Source organism: Condylostylus longicornis, unplaced genomic scaffold, assembly GCF_029603195.1.
Source record: "Condylostylus longicornis isolate FDR11 unplaced genomic scaffold, ASM2960319v2 ptg000033l, whole genome shotgun sequence".
Classification (NCBI taxonomy): Eukaryota; Metazoa; Arthropoda; class Insecta; order Diptera; family Dolichopodidae; genus Condylostylus; species Condylostylus longicornis.
Window position 1 is genome coordinate 22,470 of NW_026578002.1, and position 16,030 is coordinate 38,499.

At 23.9% G+C, this 16,030-nt stretch overlaps 1 protein-coding gene across 2 annotated transcripts in view; it reads left to right on the forward strand.

Annotated features, from left to right (window-relative positions):
* The first annotated feature begins 597 nt into the window (after positions 1–597).
* The window catches only part of LOC129608649 (ras-related protein Rab-37), a 93,049-nt gene continuing 77,616 nt past the window's right edge, over positions 598–16,030 (forward strand). For both annotated transcript variants that reach the window (XM_055520304.1, XM_055520305.1), the window contains exon 1: positions 598–661. The gene's annotated coding sequence lies outside the window, so the exon portion shown is untranslated. The remainder of the gene's footprint in view (positions 662–16,030) is intronic.

Below are 16,030 nucleotides of genomic sequence, written 5' to 3' on the forward strand. Positions count from 1 at the left end.
TATAACTTTAAATGGTAAAACACTACTCTAAATCTTTGTACATTATTCCTAATTTTTTACTCCCAATTTTTATACTAAAATATTCATCAATCTCTCTTTAAAGGAAAAAAAGATTTCAATTTTCACTCCATCCTATGGAAATGAATTCTCTTTAATTTTATTTGATAACAATATTTTTTTTTTGCTCTCTCAATTTATAAAATTCAATCAAATCAAAAATAACAGTTTTTTTTTTCCCTATGTTGTTTTCACTTTATCGTTTGTAATTGTATTCAACTGTTAGAGGGACTTATCATCATCATCATCATGTTCATCATTATCAATATCACCCAACCTATCCCAACTTATTCCATGTGGAATATAAAAATTTTTTCTCTTCTATTGTTGGTATTTTTGCACTTTATTATTTTTTGTTTAAATTTTTTTTTTTTTCACTTTTAATTTTCGTCTTTTTCTTTTCTTTCTTGTTTTTATTTTTCTTGTATATTCTTAACTAGCAAACTGTTGATGTTGGTCCATATTTAAATATAATATTCAATTTTTATTAAAAGTCAGTATCATATTATACGTCATCTGGTTAAGATTGTTAAAATTAAAATAGAAAAATTGATAAGAACGGACAAAAATTTATTGATGACAATATATGATTAATTGTGTGTGTGTCTGTATGAGTTTTTTTTTTTTGTTAATAAGATTGACAATATTTTTTAATTGTATTGTAAAAATATAGAAAATAATAAACTGTTGATCATCATCGTACATTCTAGTGTACGGATTTTATTACATATTTATAGTTTTATTTGAAAAATTAAAATTTATGAGTATATGAAATTATAAAATACAATTTTTATATGTAATATATTGTTGAATAAAAAAGAAAAATTAAAAAAACAAAATAAAAGGATGATTTTGAAAATTTTTGTGTAACAGGTGATAAATTTTTGTGTACGTTTCTTTTATTTTTGAATAAAATAAAAAAATAAAATTTAAAAAAAATATTAAACAGAAATAAATATAAAATTTTAATAACAATCAATAAAATAAAAGGATTTATAAAAATAAAATTGAGGTATAATAAAAAAATAATAAAAAAAAAAGGTTTTTTTAACATAAAAAAAATTTACATAATCTTTGCATAATATTCTTTTATAAATTAAATGAAATAAATTAATAATAATAATAAAAATAATAATATTAATAAAAAGGACATTTTAAAATAATAGTTGTTGTATAACAGTTAAATATAGAAAGAGACTTTTTACCAAAACTGTACCAAAAATATCACATTTTGTAAAATGAAAATTTATAATAAAATTTTCTGGTATTTTTACTGAATTAAAGTGTTTAAACATTGAATCATAGACTGGGAAATTATTATTTTTTAATTATTTAATTTAAATATTAAAATATTCATTTGCAATTATTGCCCTTGTATAGGAGCAATAAAACAAGAACTTTACTATTATTATTGTTCAATTGTTATTTTTGCTTTTCCCCTTGTTGCGGTTTAAACTACACAAAAAATCTGCTTAAAAAAAAACAACAATTTAAGAAAAAAAAGGATAATTTTGAATCCTGATTATTAAAATAACATTAACTTTCTAAGCCATCACTACTCTTTTAATTTTATTTTATTTTTCAACTTTATTTTTAATTTTAAACTTTTAATATAATGGATTAATGCAGGTATATAACTATTATATTCCTATTTAAATTAAAATTTATTATTTTTTTATCATATACTCGTATGCTTATTCAATACAGTTGTATATTCATATTATACATATATTTTATACATTAATAAATAAATTTATTAAATCAATGCTATGACGATGTTGTATCAGGAAAAATAAAAAAAAAAAAACTTTTTCAAATAAATAATATAATGGTATTATATAGAGAGTATATTTGCGGTTTGATACAAATATATTAAATAATAATAAAAATATATAAGAGAAAAAATTGAAGAAAATAAAATGAAATTGTATAATAAAATTAATTGAAAAACTTTATAATTAAGAGATTTTGTTATATGGATTCCAAATGAGCATATATACTTACATACATACAAAACTTTAATGCCTTTATATTATGTAGGTTTTTTAATACGCCATTTAGGAGAAATAGAATGTCTTCTTTTTTTTTCAATTAAACATTTGTACGTCTTCGATTTATTTTAAAGTTTTAAAAGAGAACAAAATTTTATATATGTGTTTTGAAATTCAATTAATTTTACGATACAATATATCTTATATATATTTACGTTATATATGATTTAGGAATTTATAATAGCTCTTATTCAAGTACATAATATTTTTATATATTATTACGCACATAAATGATATTTGAAATTTATTTTAATCCCAATACTAATATTTTCATAGTTTTTGTATTTTAAAACACAAAACTGAATTAAAAGTACTTAAAAAAATTATTCTGAATTTATTTTTGAAATCTATATATACGATCAGTGATAAATATGAGGAAGCATGATCGCGTCATATTTGTGCTATTCGAGTTATATCATATTTTGTCCCATATATAGAAAACATTTCATTTAGATAATCACAATTAAAAAATTAAAGAAAAAAAATGTTCAACTACTAAAATAAATCAAAAATTGTAATGCAATACAAAAATTATTAAATTTTTAATTAAGAACAATAAAATTGCATAATTATAGGGGTAGTGTTCTAATTATTATAAAACGAATAAATGGGTATCTAAGTTAGGCACGCTTTTTCTACTTTAAAGTATCACATATTTTTAAAATATGATCACTAATTTTTAATTGCTCGTAATTTTGCAACACCCTTACTAAAGAGAGTTATATGAAAGCTGTTAAAAGAGTTCATTACTAACGTATTATTCTTCTTAAACTTTAGTAATAAACTCTCACTAACGTTACCTTACTAACTTTGTTTTTCTAAATGGCAGCTCTAATTATAAAATTTTTCAAACAGAATTAAGGGAGCTAATGCAAAAACAATCAACATTTCATTTGAATATTTGCCATATTATATGACACTTGTTTATACAAAGTCAGTAAATTCAATGGAAAAATTATTGAAGAATATAAAAATAGATTGTGTAGACTTTTTATAGTTTCCACGATATGAACAAATTATTTTTAAAGATTTTGGCATAGCAGTAAACTATTTCTAGAGTTGAGCGTTTACTATTCGTATTGCCTCTTCGAAAACATTCCATTTAAATAGAGTTCGAGTCATAATTACTAACAAGAATTTATGAAAATTTTGTTATCATGATAGATATAGCTAAATTGATTAAGAGGTCCGTTTGTTTCCTTTATGAACGGCCCGGTAAATTTTTAGCATTCTCTCGTATGGGAATATAATTGTCGGAATATGTAATTAGATGGATCCTATAGAAACATTCTCTATTTCAAAAATTTATATTTATAATTCAATTTTAATAGATAATAAAATTCACATTAAAAAGGAAAAAAAAATTAATTTATAAAGTTTGAAAGAAAGTATTTTTTACGGAAACCACAATAAATCAAAACAGTTCTGTGGTAAATTTCTTCCTTTAAAAATAATTTTTTCCTCTTCTCTTTTTTATTATATTTAAATTGTAGATTTAGTATATAAAAATTTCATATACCTAGTTAATATGAAAAAAAAATATTAATATTTACTTATGATTTAAATTGAAATTTATATTTTTTGAACGCAATTCAACTTTGTTTGTACAATTTTTAAATAAAAGAAAAAAATAAGATTTTTTATTTAAAAATCATTTTTTTTTCCAAGAATAAAATGGTTAATAATTTTAAAAGAGTTGCAATATTTTATGCTATGTATAAAAAATAAAATGAAGACAAATTTAATGAAGTCAAAATTAGGTTTAGTCAAACTAACAGTTTATGATGTACTAAAACAATCTGTGTACTGCACTATTTAAATAAGTTTCAATCATATATATTATAAAAATTGCATATATTTAGGGGAAGATCAAAAACAGCTTGAAAGAAGCGTTAACATAATGCTCGAGTACGAGGGTTAATTTTGTAAGTTAAGAAAAATAATTACATTTTTTAATGGTACGATGTTTACCGTTATCTTTCCGCATTTGTGAAAATTTGGAAAAGCGAGCAGTTTCAGAAATGTAAGTTGCCGAAAGTTCAAATTTTACAGATTTAGAGATTTGGAAAAAACTGATTTGAGATAATGGTAAAATTTAACTGCCATTTTGTTTTTAGCAGTTCAAATATGGTATACTGTCAAATGTTTATGGTTTTGTTACAATAAACAATTTAAAAATGGAATTATTTAAGATTTTGGATATTATAACTTCTAGATAAATCTATATAAAATTTCAGCATTTTATATCTCGAAGGATGTGGAAGTTTTGTAAAATGACACACGAACACACGAACAGACGAGTGCATGGACATAAAGAGAAACTAATAAGTTAATTTTTTTAATAAGGAACTGAAATTATGAAATTATAAAAAATAAATAAGAGAAGGTGGAAATATTTTATTAATATCCATTGTGTATTCAATAAGTATGTTTTAAAGCATTTGCAAATACAAAAGACGCAAATTTTTAAACAATTTACCTTAACGCGTAGTCTGTAACGAAGACATCGTGTGACCACAAGGTTGTTTTCTAGCTTGATTATCGAAATCTATCGTCATTCCGTAATGAGTAAAGTAAATTGAGTTACTTTTCTTTCTTCTTCTTTTTCTTGTATATTTTAATATAAGTATTTTTTTTATAAATTTCACAATGATAACGTTATGTAAATCGTTTTAAAAAAATTATAATGTCACTTGCTTTAACACTAACAAATGCGTTTTTCATAAATATTTAAAAATCATTCTAATTTCCTGCCTCTGTTTTTTATAAAAATTACAAGTAAACAGCAAATATTATTAAATTCCTAAAAAATAAAATCTATTATATGCGAATACTTTAAAGTAGAAAGTCACAAAATGTAATTGATTACAAAATAACGCGCAGAATTTGCGTTCAAAAAAATTTGATTTCAATGTTATAAAATAAAAACACATTAACCGACTGAACACTGAGATTGATTGCAGTCTCTGGGATCATAAAAAACCACACAACAAATATTTTTGTTGTTTTTCAAATAAAAATTTTTGATAATAACTGACGAATTCAAAGATTTAAAAACATAAACATTACCGTGATGGTAATTGAATTAATAACATCGTAGAAAAATAAATGCGAGAGTGAGAGTTTTGTGCATGTGAGTGAGAGTTTTTTGTAAAAATTTTTATTGTCTGTATCTCATTTATTTTATATTTACATTTATACTATTATGAAGGTAGAAGGGTACAATTACGTTGAGATTTTATTTTCAAAAATTTTTTTCAATTTTATATAAGAAAAGAAAACGGACAGTACTCGTCGAAATAGTGGCAATACTAGTAGTGTTATTCAATGGTGTGTAAAAAATTTATTTTCTTTGCTAACAACAATAAATTAATTTCTACTCCGTTAACAAATATTACTCTTTCTTTTGTTAAATTAAACAGCTAAATGTTAAAATCTTAAAAGTACTAAATTTCCAAACAATACAAAAATTTTTATAGAAAAAAAAATTTCATCTACTTTGTTTAACTTTAATAATCCCTAAATATTTTTTTTTCCTAACATTTTATGCTCCGTTTACTTTTATTATAAATTTATATATAAATAGTAAACTCCTTAACTTACTTGTTCAATTACCTATACAAAAAATTAATTACTTCCTTTTGAATTCAAGCACAAAATAAATATTCCTGTATACGAGTTTAATTCAAAATTTCTTGAAAATTAAACAAAAATACCTTAAATTCAACATTAAAAGTTTTTTGTTTAAGGATTAGATTGATGTAGGCAAAAAATTTTTCAAAATAAATTTATGAGACTTGGTAACAATATACAAATATTTTGCGTCAATGATATTAAATTTTTATGCTCCCATGGAAAAAAAATACTAAGCAATTTTTCTTAGTAATAAACTCAAAATGACTTGTACGAAACTCAATAATTTTTAAAAACAAAATAATGGTTTCCACTCTAAATCAGAAAACACTTTAATTATATCGAAAAAGATTATGCAACAGAATATACTCGTATAGCAAAGGAAGTGAATTTCGAGTAATTTCAAAAAAATATGAGAATTATGTAGAATTATTGAGAAATCACAGAGCATTTTAATTATTTCTCAATTTTACTCATTGTGTAATGGTTGAGCTCAATGAGTACGATTGAGAAAGGAAAAACATTAAATTATAAGTGCAAAATTGTTATATAAAATTAATTCCCTGCTACCTTAATTTTATTCTCTTATTCAATTCCTTTCTCATTTTATAATTTTTAAAATAAGCTTCTTATATTATAATGTTTGTATACTTCTGAACAATATATGCCATTAAATATTAAAGTATTTTCCCATAAGATTAATAAATTTTTGTGAAAAATAAATTTACTATTAAAAATTTTATATGGTTAGAATTCCTTTAAGGGACTGTGTATCAAACGTTAATATTTAAATATGTAAATATTTCAAGCGCAACCAATTAAATGTGTTGCCGAATTTAATTGTGTAGAATAGAATTAAAATGTAAAAATAATTTAAAAGAAAAAAATTAGACAAGAAAAAACGAAGTCATTTTGGCTTTTGCAAATTTAAAAAATAATGTTTTTATTAATTTCGTTCTGAATCTGTCCATTTATTCAAACAGAATTTCTGAAGTAAAAATGTATGTTTTGTAAAAATATTCCGTGCCCAAGACTTAATATTAAAAATACATACCAGTTCACTTCGTCCCCCTCCCTATGTCAATTTTAAATTTCCTATTTTTTCCTGACACAATGAGCTGCCCGACTTAAGATACACGAGTGCACACAGAGACCGACAACTCTATAAAAATAGTTTATTTACGCTTTCCTACTATATATGAAGAAGTGCTTTCCCATCGAAAACTCGACATCCGAAATTTAATGCCATCACATATGGCATCGCTTTTTATATGCAATGCGATCGGTAAAAATTGTTATACATATGAGACCTAATAATAAATTATTAATAGGAAATGTGCTATACTCTACAAACCACAATGTATTTAGGAATTACCCCATTTTTCAACGTAATTGGCAAATAAATAAAAATTTTATATTTAAAAATAAAAATTCTTTAAACAGTAAGATAACATCAAAATTGTTTTTTTTTTTTTTAAATTAGAAAAATTTTAGTAAAATAATATTTTTATTAAATAATTTCTCTAGGTTTACTTAATACCACAATTACTTTTACTTTCATTATTCAAACACCAAAAATTATGAGGTTTCATTTATCTTTATACAACATTTCTCTCTTTCTAATCATATTAAATAATATTAGGTTTTATTTAACTAAAATTTACCAACAAAAACTTTCTATAAATTCAATTAAAAGTTTTATATAAATTTAATAACAATTTAACCAAAGAAATAAAGTAATTGAATAAAATCACTTAGAAATTATTTAAAAGCTTACATTGTTACCAATATTTTTTTAAAACTTTTATAATAAATTTCAAAGACTTTATACCACAATATGAAATATAAGAAATATAAAATGAGTTTTGACTAGAAATCAAATCGCTTTCATTGTAAAAAATTATAATTGTTCTAAATTTTATTGAATCCAATTTAAAAAAATTAATAATTAATTTACAGTGAACTCGAAAAAGTTCAATAAAATTTTGAAATTAATTAAACCGACAACATATACTCAACAAAATTTTAATGGCCCCCATGTGATCTAGAATCATAAAATATGAAGCGATTTTCGGCTCTTACCCTTCCATTATAACAACCAAATTAATTGGTATAATAAATTTAGCGAAACTAATGCTGTTTGCAATTATTATATACGAAGTAGATTTTCTATACTTGAAATTACCCATTCACACATTTTTCTATTTCTTAATTTACATGAAGTGGAAAATTTCTGATATAAAATACAATGGGGCACGTTTTGTTACGTAAAATTACCTTGATCTTGAACTCAAATAAATTTACGGCCAATAATTTTCTCTTAAAAATTTACAAGTACACGAGTGATATGTATATCATTTAGATTATTTAGAAAGTAATGAAACCCAAGTACATGAATCAAAATTATAAAACTCAAAATTAAAATTTCTATTTGGTTCAAATTTAATAACAAAAAATTCATTTTTGAATAAAATTTCAAATTACTGAATTTGACTTTCAGTACCATACACCTATCGGGAACAATTTGCATTAACCGTACCCGCTGAATTTTTTTTCATTTAATTTCTTAGAAAAATCTTAAACTGCGCAAAATACCGTCCTAAAACAAATATTTTGCTCTTCAGTAGTATTAAAATGATTCTAGACTTCCAAATAATGCTATAAGGATCAATATTCCATATCATGAACTAAATGATTGTCATAATTACGAACAAAATATAAATATCTCGCTGACTTTTCAATGACATTCTCAAAACATTTTTCTGTTATTTCTATTGTGATCGACTTATATACATACATTGTTTGTTTTATCACAATTATTATTAAATTTTGTTTATAAACTGATAAAAATTAATGAAAAAAATTGGTAGAATGAAAATTTATTCAAACTCTTATAATTAATAACTTTGCTAATTAACAAAAAACATTTTGAATGCCCTGAATACAAATTCTTTTAATTTTATTAACTATAAATATTAAAATTAGTTTATTAGCATTTAACACAAAAAAATTTATAAAACATTATTTGCATTTCTTCAAAAATATTTGTCGGAAAATTCTTTGGAATTTCCTAATATAGGAAAAATTATACATACACTAAATGTACCATAACCACATTGAATATTTATTCGAAATTCTTTAAAAACGATATTTAAATTCAAAAATATGTTTTTGAAAAAAAATTTGAAATAAAATGTGTAAAAATTTCAGTACACTAAATGCATATACCGAAATTCAATTTAATATTTTCAGTCCCATGAATTATTCAATGCTTAAATCAAATTTATAAGAAGAATTTTTTTGATAGAGAGATTATTTTTTTTGGTGAAATTCTAAAAATTTTTCGATTTTGCAGAAAATTTATAAATAGTGGAAATATATTGTGTGTAACCAATATTATAAAGAATTTTATTTAGTCGTTGTTTACTACTCATTATTTAACATCGCTGTATTTTGCAAATAAGATGTGTCTCTAAAAAAATTTATATAAAAAATAATTAATTTTAAATAAAATTTAAAAAATATTTAATATTAAAAATGCATTTGTTCTTTTCAATTAAATTTAAATTTGAATTTTAATAGGAATCATGATTTTATATGCTTTTCGCGGACTAATTAATACAATCTTTGTTTTGGCCAAATAATGGTCTTAAATAATAATTTTTGTTAGGTATTTTTCTCAATTTTACTAAAAACCAGTTTATGTATTTTAACTTTAAAATAGTTGGCCCGTATACTATAAATGAAAAGATTTTACCATAATCAATGCTATTGTATCAATTTGAGGATCTGTTATTACTAATAGCTCAATAAACCATAGCATTCATGGGGCAAGTGGACATATTCTCCGGGTCATCGCAGCCAGTCGCGGCTCATTGTAGCCTTCCCACGCTCCAGCCTATAATATCCCTGTTCCAAGTATAAAATTGGAAATACCCCCAAAGGAATTAGACAGCAGTTCCGCAACGCTCAGAAATCCCTGAAAATTGCGACGCCGAACAGCCATTATCGGGCAGTCACAAAGAATGTGCGCGGCGACCTCGTTACCGCCTCCATAAAATCTGCACAAGAGGGACTCGCATTTTTCCAGGTTACGCATACTACATATTTGCTTGTTTGTGCATTGATATTTTATTCAGTTCAATAACTACATATATTCTTTTGGTCTTACTACCTCATAAATTCCCTTTGTCTTTGTCACCTTTGTACGCTAATATAAGGATCAACACTATTAAAATTGAATATTCTTATTGTATTTATTTTAGTATTTAATGAAAAAAGACAAACTCGTACTTATTGTTTACTTTCTGAACACTCATTCGCTTTTTAAGTTGGCACATATGAGGCTTGTTTCTAGTCCAAATTAAAAATATAACCTATGGAACTGCTTACGAAATATATACACTCACATAAAAAGTTACAAGTGAGAATTGTCAGAAATTTTTTTGATCTAAAGTTCTAGTACTAAAAATAGTTTTAGTATTTCTAGTATTTCTTGGTTATTTATATTTAAAAAATTTTCATAAAATGTGAACTTAATCATGTCCAAAAATGAACTCCTCTACAATATTTTCTAATTATTTATTTATAACTATAGATAAAATTATTTTTAACATAGTTAATAAAAACCTTTCAAGTCACATACTATTAAAGTTTAACATGTGTGATAACAAAGTTTTTTAACAAAATTTAAATGCTTCATAACATTTCTAATGATTGCGAAGTTAAAAAATAAAAAAAAACAGTGGCACCAATTATTGTCATGGTGATAAAATTTAATTATGAGCACTTTTTATTCCAAATGCTCCAAATAACCTAAAAAGATCAAAAAAAAAAATCAACGATAGTATTATGAAAGTTGAGTTGAAATGAAAAACCAGAAAAAAAAAACTATGATGATAAAATAAAAATATTAAATTAAAAATTAATTTAATTACCCACACTGTCCTGGAGTGAAAAACTATGAATGTAGATGAATTTTGTTGATGATGATTGTGTCAGCTTTATTGCAAGCTTAATTTAATTTTATTAATTTTGTATAAACATAAAAAGTCCCTTTAGCTCTTTTTTGGTGAGTGTGTTGTTTTCTCTTGTTTCCCTTTTTTATTTTTTGTTTGTGTTGTTTTTATTGTTTTTAATTGTTTATCCGACATCAAGTATTTATAAAATTTTATATTAAAACTCACAATTCGTTTATAATACATGAAAATTTCTTATTTTACGAAAATTTGCTAAAATGCGGGTCTAAATTCACCAAATTGAAATATTCAATAATTCAATTTTAATGAGTGATAGATCAAAATTAACTGGTTTTTGACAATTTAAGAAAAATTCATTGGATTTCTTGGGTATTGTTTAAAACATTGTTAAATAATTTTTCGAGTTCAAACAGTCAACAATCTTAAACTTAAATTTATTATCTCTTTCACAACCAGAGTGATGTTTGAGGCAGCAACAAAACCAAAACTAAGTAAGCGAAAAGCTTTGTGTTTTCTAAAATCTAATGCGAGTTTTCGTGGTAAAATTTTATAAGGTTGAGATTGTGTGTTTTACAAACACCTATACTGCTACCGTCACAATATTTTTGTACCTAAAATTGTGCCTAAATTATATTATTTAAATTCTACAGAGTTGACAGTAATCAAAAAATTTTCTTTCGAGAAAAATCGTCTTCAGGGCACATTAGGACTTTAAATAATGTGTATACGATATAGAAATAGTATATATACGCGACAATATTATAATATTTCAATCTGTACCAAGTATATTTTTATTATAAGTAGCTATACTAAATGAATGGGAAAATGTAATCAAATAAATTTCTTCTCCATCTTTTGAAAGGGAATTCAACAATGCTTTCTAGATTAATTTTAAATATATGTAGAAAAATATAACAGTATATTTTTAATGTCCTTTTATATATAAAATAAATCCTATTCTGAGGATTATATTAAAAAGTTTTCTATTCTATATAAATTTTATTTTTATAAGATTATTTTTGTGCACATCAGGTTAAGTTTTTCAGTTTTGGTTCAATGACTTCACAAAAAAAAATGAAAAACAAAAATAGAAAAATATATATAGAGACGGCAAACTAAATGAACAATTAAAACTCATGATTTTTTTTCTCTTCTATTGCTAATCTAGAAATTAAATGGAATATTTTCATCTTTATTTTCAACATGCAAAATTTTTTAAAAATAAATTACTTAAAATTTAGAAAGATATTAAATATTCATAGTTTGTTGAAAATTTGAAAATTTCTCTCCAGATGGTTTAAAAATTATATTTTTTAATTTAATTAAAATTAATGTGAAAGTAAGTAGAATCGGGAATACAAATTAAATTTTATGTAGTTTTTTGAATATAAGCAACAACTATTTTATATTTTGAGTGAGGTATAGGTGTTGGTGAAGTTGTTTTTAGGCATGAAAATCTGGAAAAAGTTTTGAAAATTTGAATGTGTTTAAGGTGCATCGAAATATAAGTATTTCTCAAAATTTTACATTCAGCAAGATAATCGACAATCGACCCACTCGCTGTCAATTATAATTGCTTTTACTACCATGCGGGAAAATATGAATAGGAAATCTTTGCGAACAGCTATTTATCAGACTTATATTACCACCTTGTATAAGAAGAATGCATATATGTATATCAATTTTCTAGCATTAAAATTACGGAAGTGTCATATAAAAACTTCCCTTTTTTTACAGTTTTCAGTGTGCATTTTGATTTTATGGAACTGAAAAGACTAAGAAAGTAAAGAAGTCAAGCTACATGTATTTTATAAAATCAAGTATTTGCACGATTGGCCTTACTTTAAAATTATGCATGATTTAAGTATCAAGAAATTGAAAATCTTGTTATTGATTCGGAAGCAATTCAAAACTATTATCCAGAAATAGAAGACATGTAATTTATTCTGGAGTTCAAATATAACCCAATATTGAAATTCAAAAAATTTATTTTGTATTCATCATTGTTACAATCTTTTTGACTGAAATTTTTAATTCTAGCATTAAATTCAAGCTAAAATTCAAGATGAGTAATTAAAAAAAAAAAATTCCTAAAAATTTCAAAATTTGTTTTTCATTATCCCGAAGATTCCTTTACAAAATACATTCAGTTTTTTTTTTAATACCCTTAAAAATGTTTGGCATCTTGTTTGTTCTTTCTGTTTTTATGCTTTCCTACGTTTTTTTTTCAAGAAACTCTTCTCTGATAGGTTTAAATAAACAACCTAAGGGATACTAATTTTTTTATGTTTATCCTGAAACCAAGATAAATTTTCAATATTTAAACAAGGTTTTCTCTTAAATAATAAAAAAAAATAAATGAAATTAAAAATTTTAGAAACAAAGTAGAATAAAGCTTTTTCATAGAGATTCTTTAACACATTCCTATAAAATAAAGGGTTACAAGAAATGAAAATTAAAAGGAAAAAAATATGAGAAGAAAATAAAATGAAATTTGAAGCATTCTGTAAATTTTTTCAGTACAAATTATTTTATTACCTATGCGTATAGTTTGTTAATATATATATACATATATTTACGTATCTATTACACAATTAACACATACATAAATACTTACATATATAATTGAAATTGAGAATAACAAATTTCCGAGTTATATCTCAAAACTTGTCCAAGAAATTTGCAAATTGAAGAATTTTAAATGAACAAAATAATGTGAGCAATAAAAGTAAACAGTGAATAACGGATAATATTGCAGCGGGTGATCTAGGAAACCAAACCTAGTAAAACACGAGTACATAGAAGTACTTGTTTTAGAATCTTTCAGGATTTTCAAATTTTCTTAGAAGGTAGAACACTTACAGGCAATTAATATTATAAATATTAGTACAAGCACATCATCTTAATTTTATGGAAATTCTGCTGTGAAAAATCTGTAAATTGTACTTGCAACATACTTTGATAATTCGATATTTTAATTTGACAAAATAGAGAATATTAGAATGTTTTAATACTCGAGGTATATTTATTGTTTGTTCATTTCGCAAAGCTTATGCCTTGTAAGTCGGTTAATAGTTATTTCTATATAGTTAATAATTTTTTCTAAACTATAAAATTATGAGACAGAGTCACCTGCGGTATGGACATGATATTCCTTCTCAGCGTAAAAATCAACGTTGATTAAAGCATGTCTGCTCGTCCGTCCGTCCGACCGTATGATAATTCAAGAATAAATAAAGCAAATACCAACAAACTTTCACATGTTGTTTCTTTTGTAACAAGAACGGATCTTATTGTAATTGGACCAAACGAATTCCAAACGACCTAAACAAAATTCATGAGGAGAAAACTCTATTATAACTCTCTCATAAATATAGAACCCAAACTTGCACCCATAACTAAGTTTGTTTATAAGAAAAACCGGAAATAATCAACGAGAATCATACAATTTTCAACATCCTTATAACTAGGTTTGATTGTGCGAATGCATATTGTATTAAACTCTTTTAAAATGCCGAATGAGATACCACATTAAAAAGAAATATATATATAACATATCTATTTACCTCAATGTGGAACAAATACAACACACACACACATATTATTACGACGTTGACAAGACGATTCTTCTGTTAATTGCAATTCTGTTAATTATTATCCAACAAATACAATATACGTAGACGTGTGTATGACTTAAAATTATTGTTTTATCTGAAATAAACCACGTAAAATTAATTTTGTTTTTTTTTGTTCCAAAATGCATAAATCAACAAAGAATAATATGACACGTGTATAGAAGAGTTTTTAAAATGTTTTAATATTAAAAATTTTCCACATACATTTTTTTTTATTTAATTAATTTCATATATAATTATTCAAACGACTCCGTGCTTCACTTTAAAAATAAAAATTTTTAAAGTGAAAATATAAAAAATTTTAATAACGCAAAATTATAATAAAAAGTAAATTTAATAAAATAGCTACTTAGGAGTAAAAATATTTTTTAATTGGTGCCAATTATGCATTTCCTTATTTTTTAAAGTCATATACATTAAATTTTAGAGTTCCTAATTTTTTGAATATTAAAAATTTAATTTATAACCACACGTATGAATTTAGTAGACGATTACTACATGTATAAATTAAGTTCACGAATTCTTCGAAATCTTTTTGAAAAATTTAACAATTAATGGGGTATTCAACAGCAGCTTACACATTGTTAAAATGTGATAATATTGAAAGTTTTTTATACCCATATTATAAATATACGAATACATAGACCTATCGAATTCTAAGTCAATTAAGCCATTTCTATCTATCCATTCGGCCGCCCGTCCATCCATGTAAGCGATAACTCAAAAAGTAATTAAGCTATATGTTCTCAAAATGGTCGTCATTTTAAAATATTCATATTAATTGGATTGAATCGATTGAGAAGAATTTTTTAAGATTTTTGCTTCGCCTCTTTCCTTTGAAGGATCCTATTTTTGTTCCTCCTTATGAGGACAGGGTCAAATTGATTGAGTTACTCACTTTAAGTAAGAGACTTGATATCGCGGAGGTGATATTCTTTTTTCAACTTATGAAATTTAATTTGACCACTCCTGATATTTTTAATAAGATCCTCGTTAATTCTAATGTTAGCTCTCATTCTCCCCTAATTCGGGTCCGATATTTTTGTATGAAAATTGTCACATACACACAAATAATTGCCTATATCGTATTTCACTTCTTCAAGACAAAAAATCTTAATATACATATTCTATAATGGTCGCCATATAAATCACTAAATTATGCGTATCAATTGCTAAAATAAAATCAGTCAAATAAATTTTAAAAATCCCAAAAAGTGCTTTCAATTCATTCGTAAATCAAAATGCGATAATGTTATAAAAAACAAACGAAAAAATTAAAAATGTGGTGAACATTAAAATAAATATTTGAAAAACAACATTAAAAAATATTAAAAAAAAAAACAAAACGACAACATAAGTATCGAAAAAGTAAATAAGTAAAAAGAATTTCTACAACTTACAAATTCTGTTTAAATGTACACGAGAGGAGTGTATAAGGAGTCCAGAGGAGAAAAAACCAATCCCGAAATATGAAAGAGAAAAAAAACGAAAAAAAACTTCTTATTTTTCTGCTTTTCACTTTAAGATTTTCAAATTACTTTTGAAGAGTTTTAGAATTTCTAAAGAATTTATTCTAACTTTTTTTTTTTTTTTATCCTTCCTTAGTCTCTATAAGCTCCCTTGTTTTTTTTGATTTTCTTATTTTTTCCTTATTTTGTACTTAAATGAAACTCAA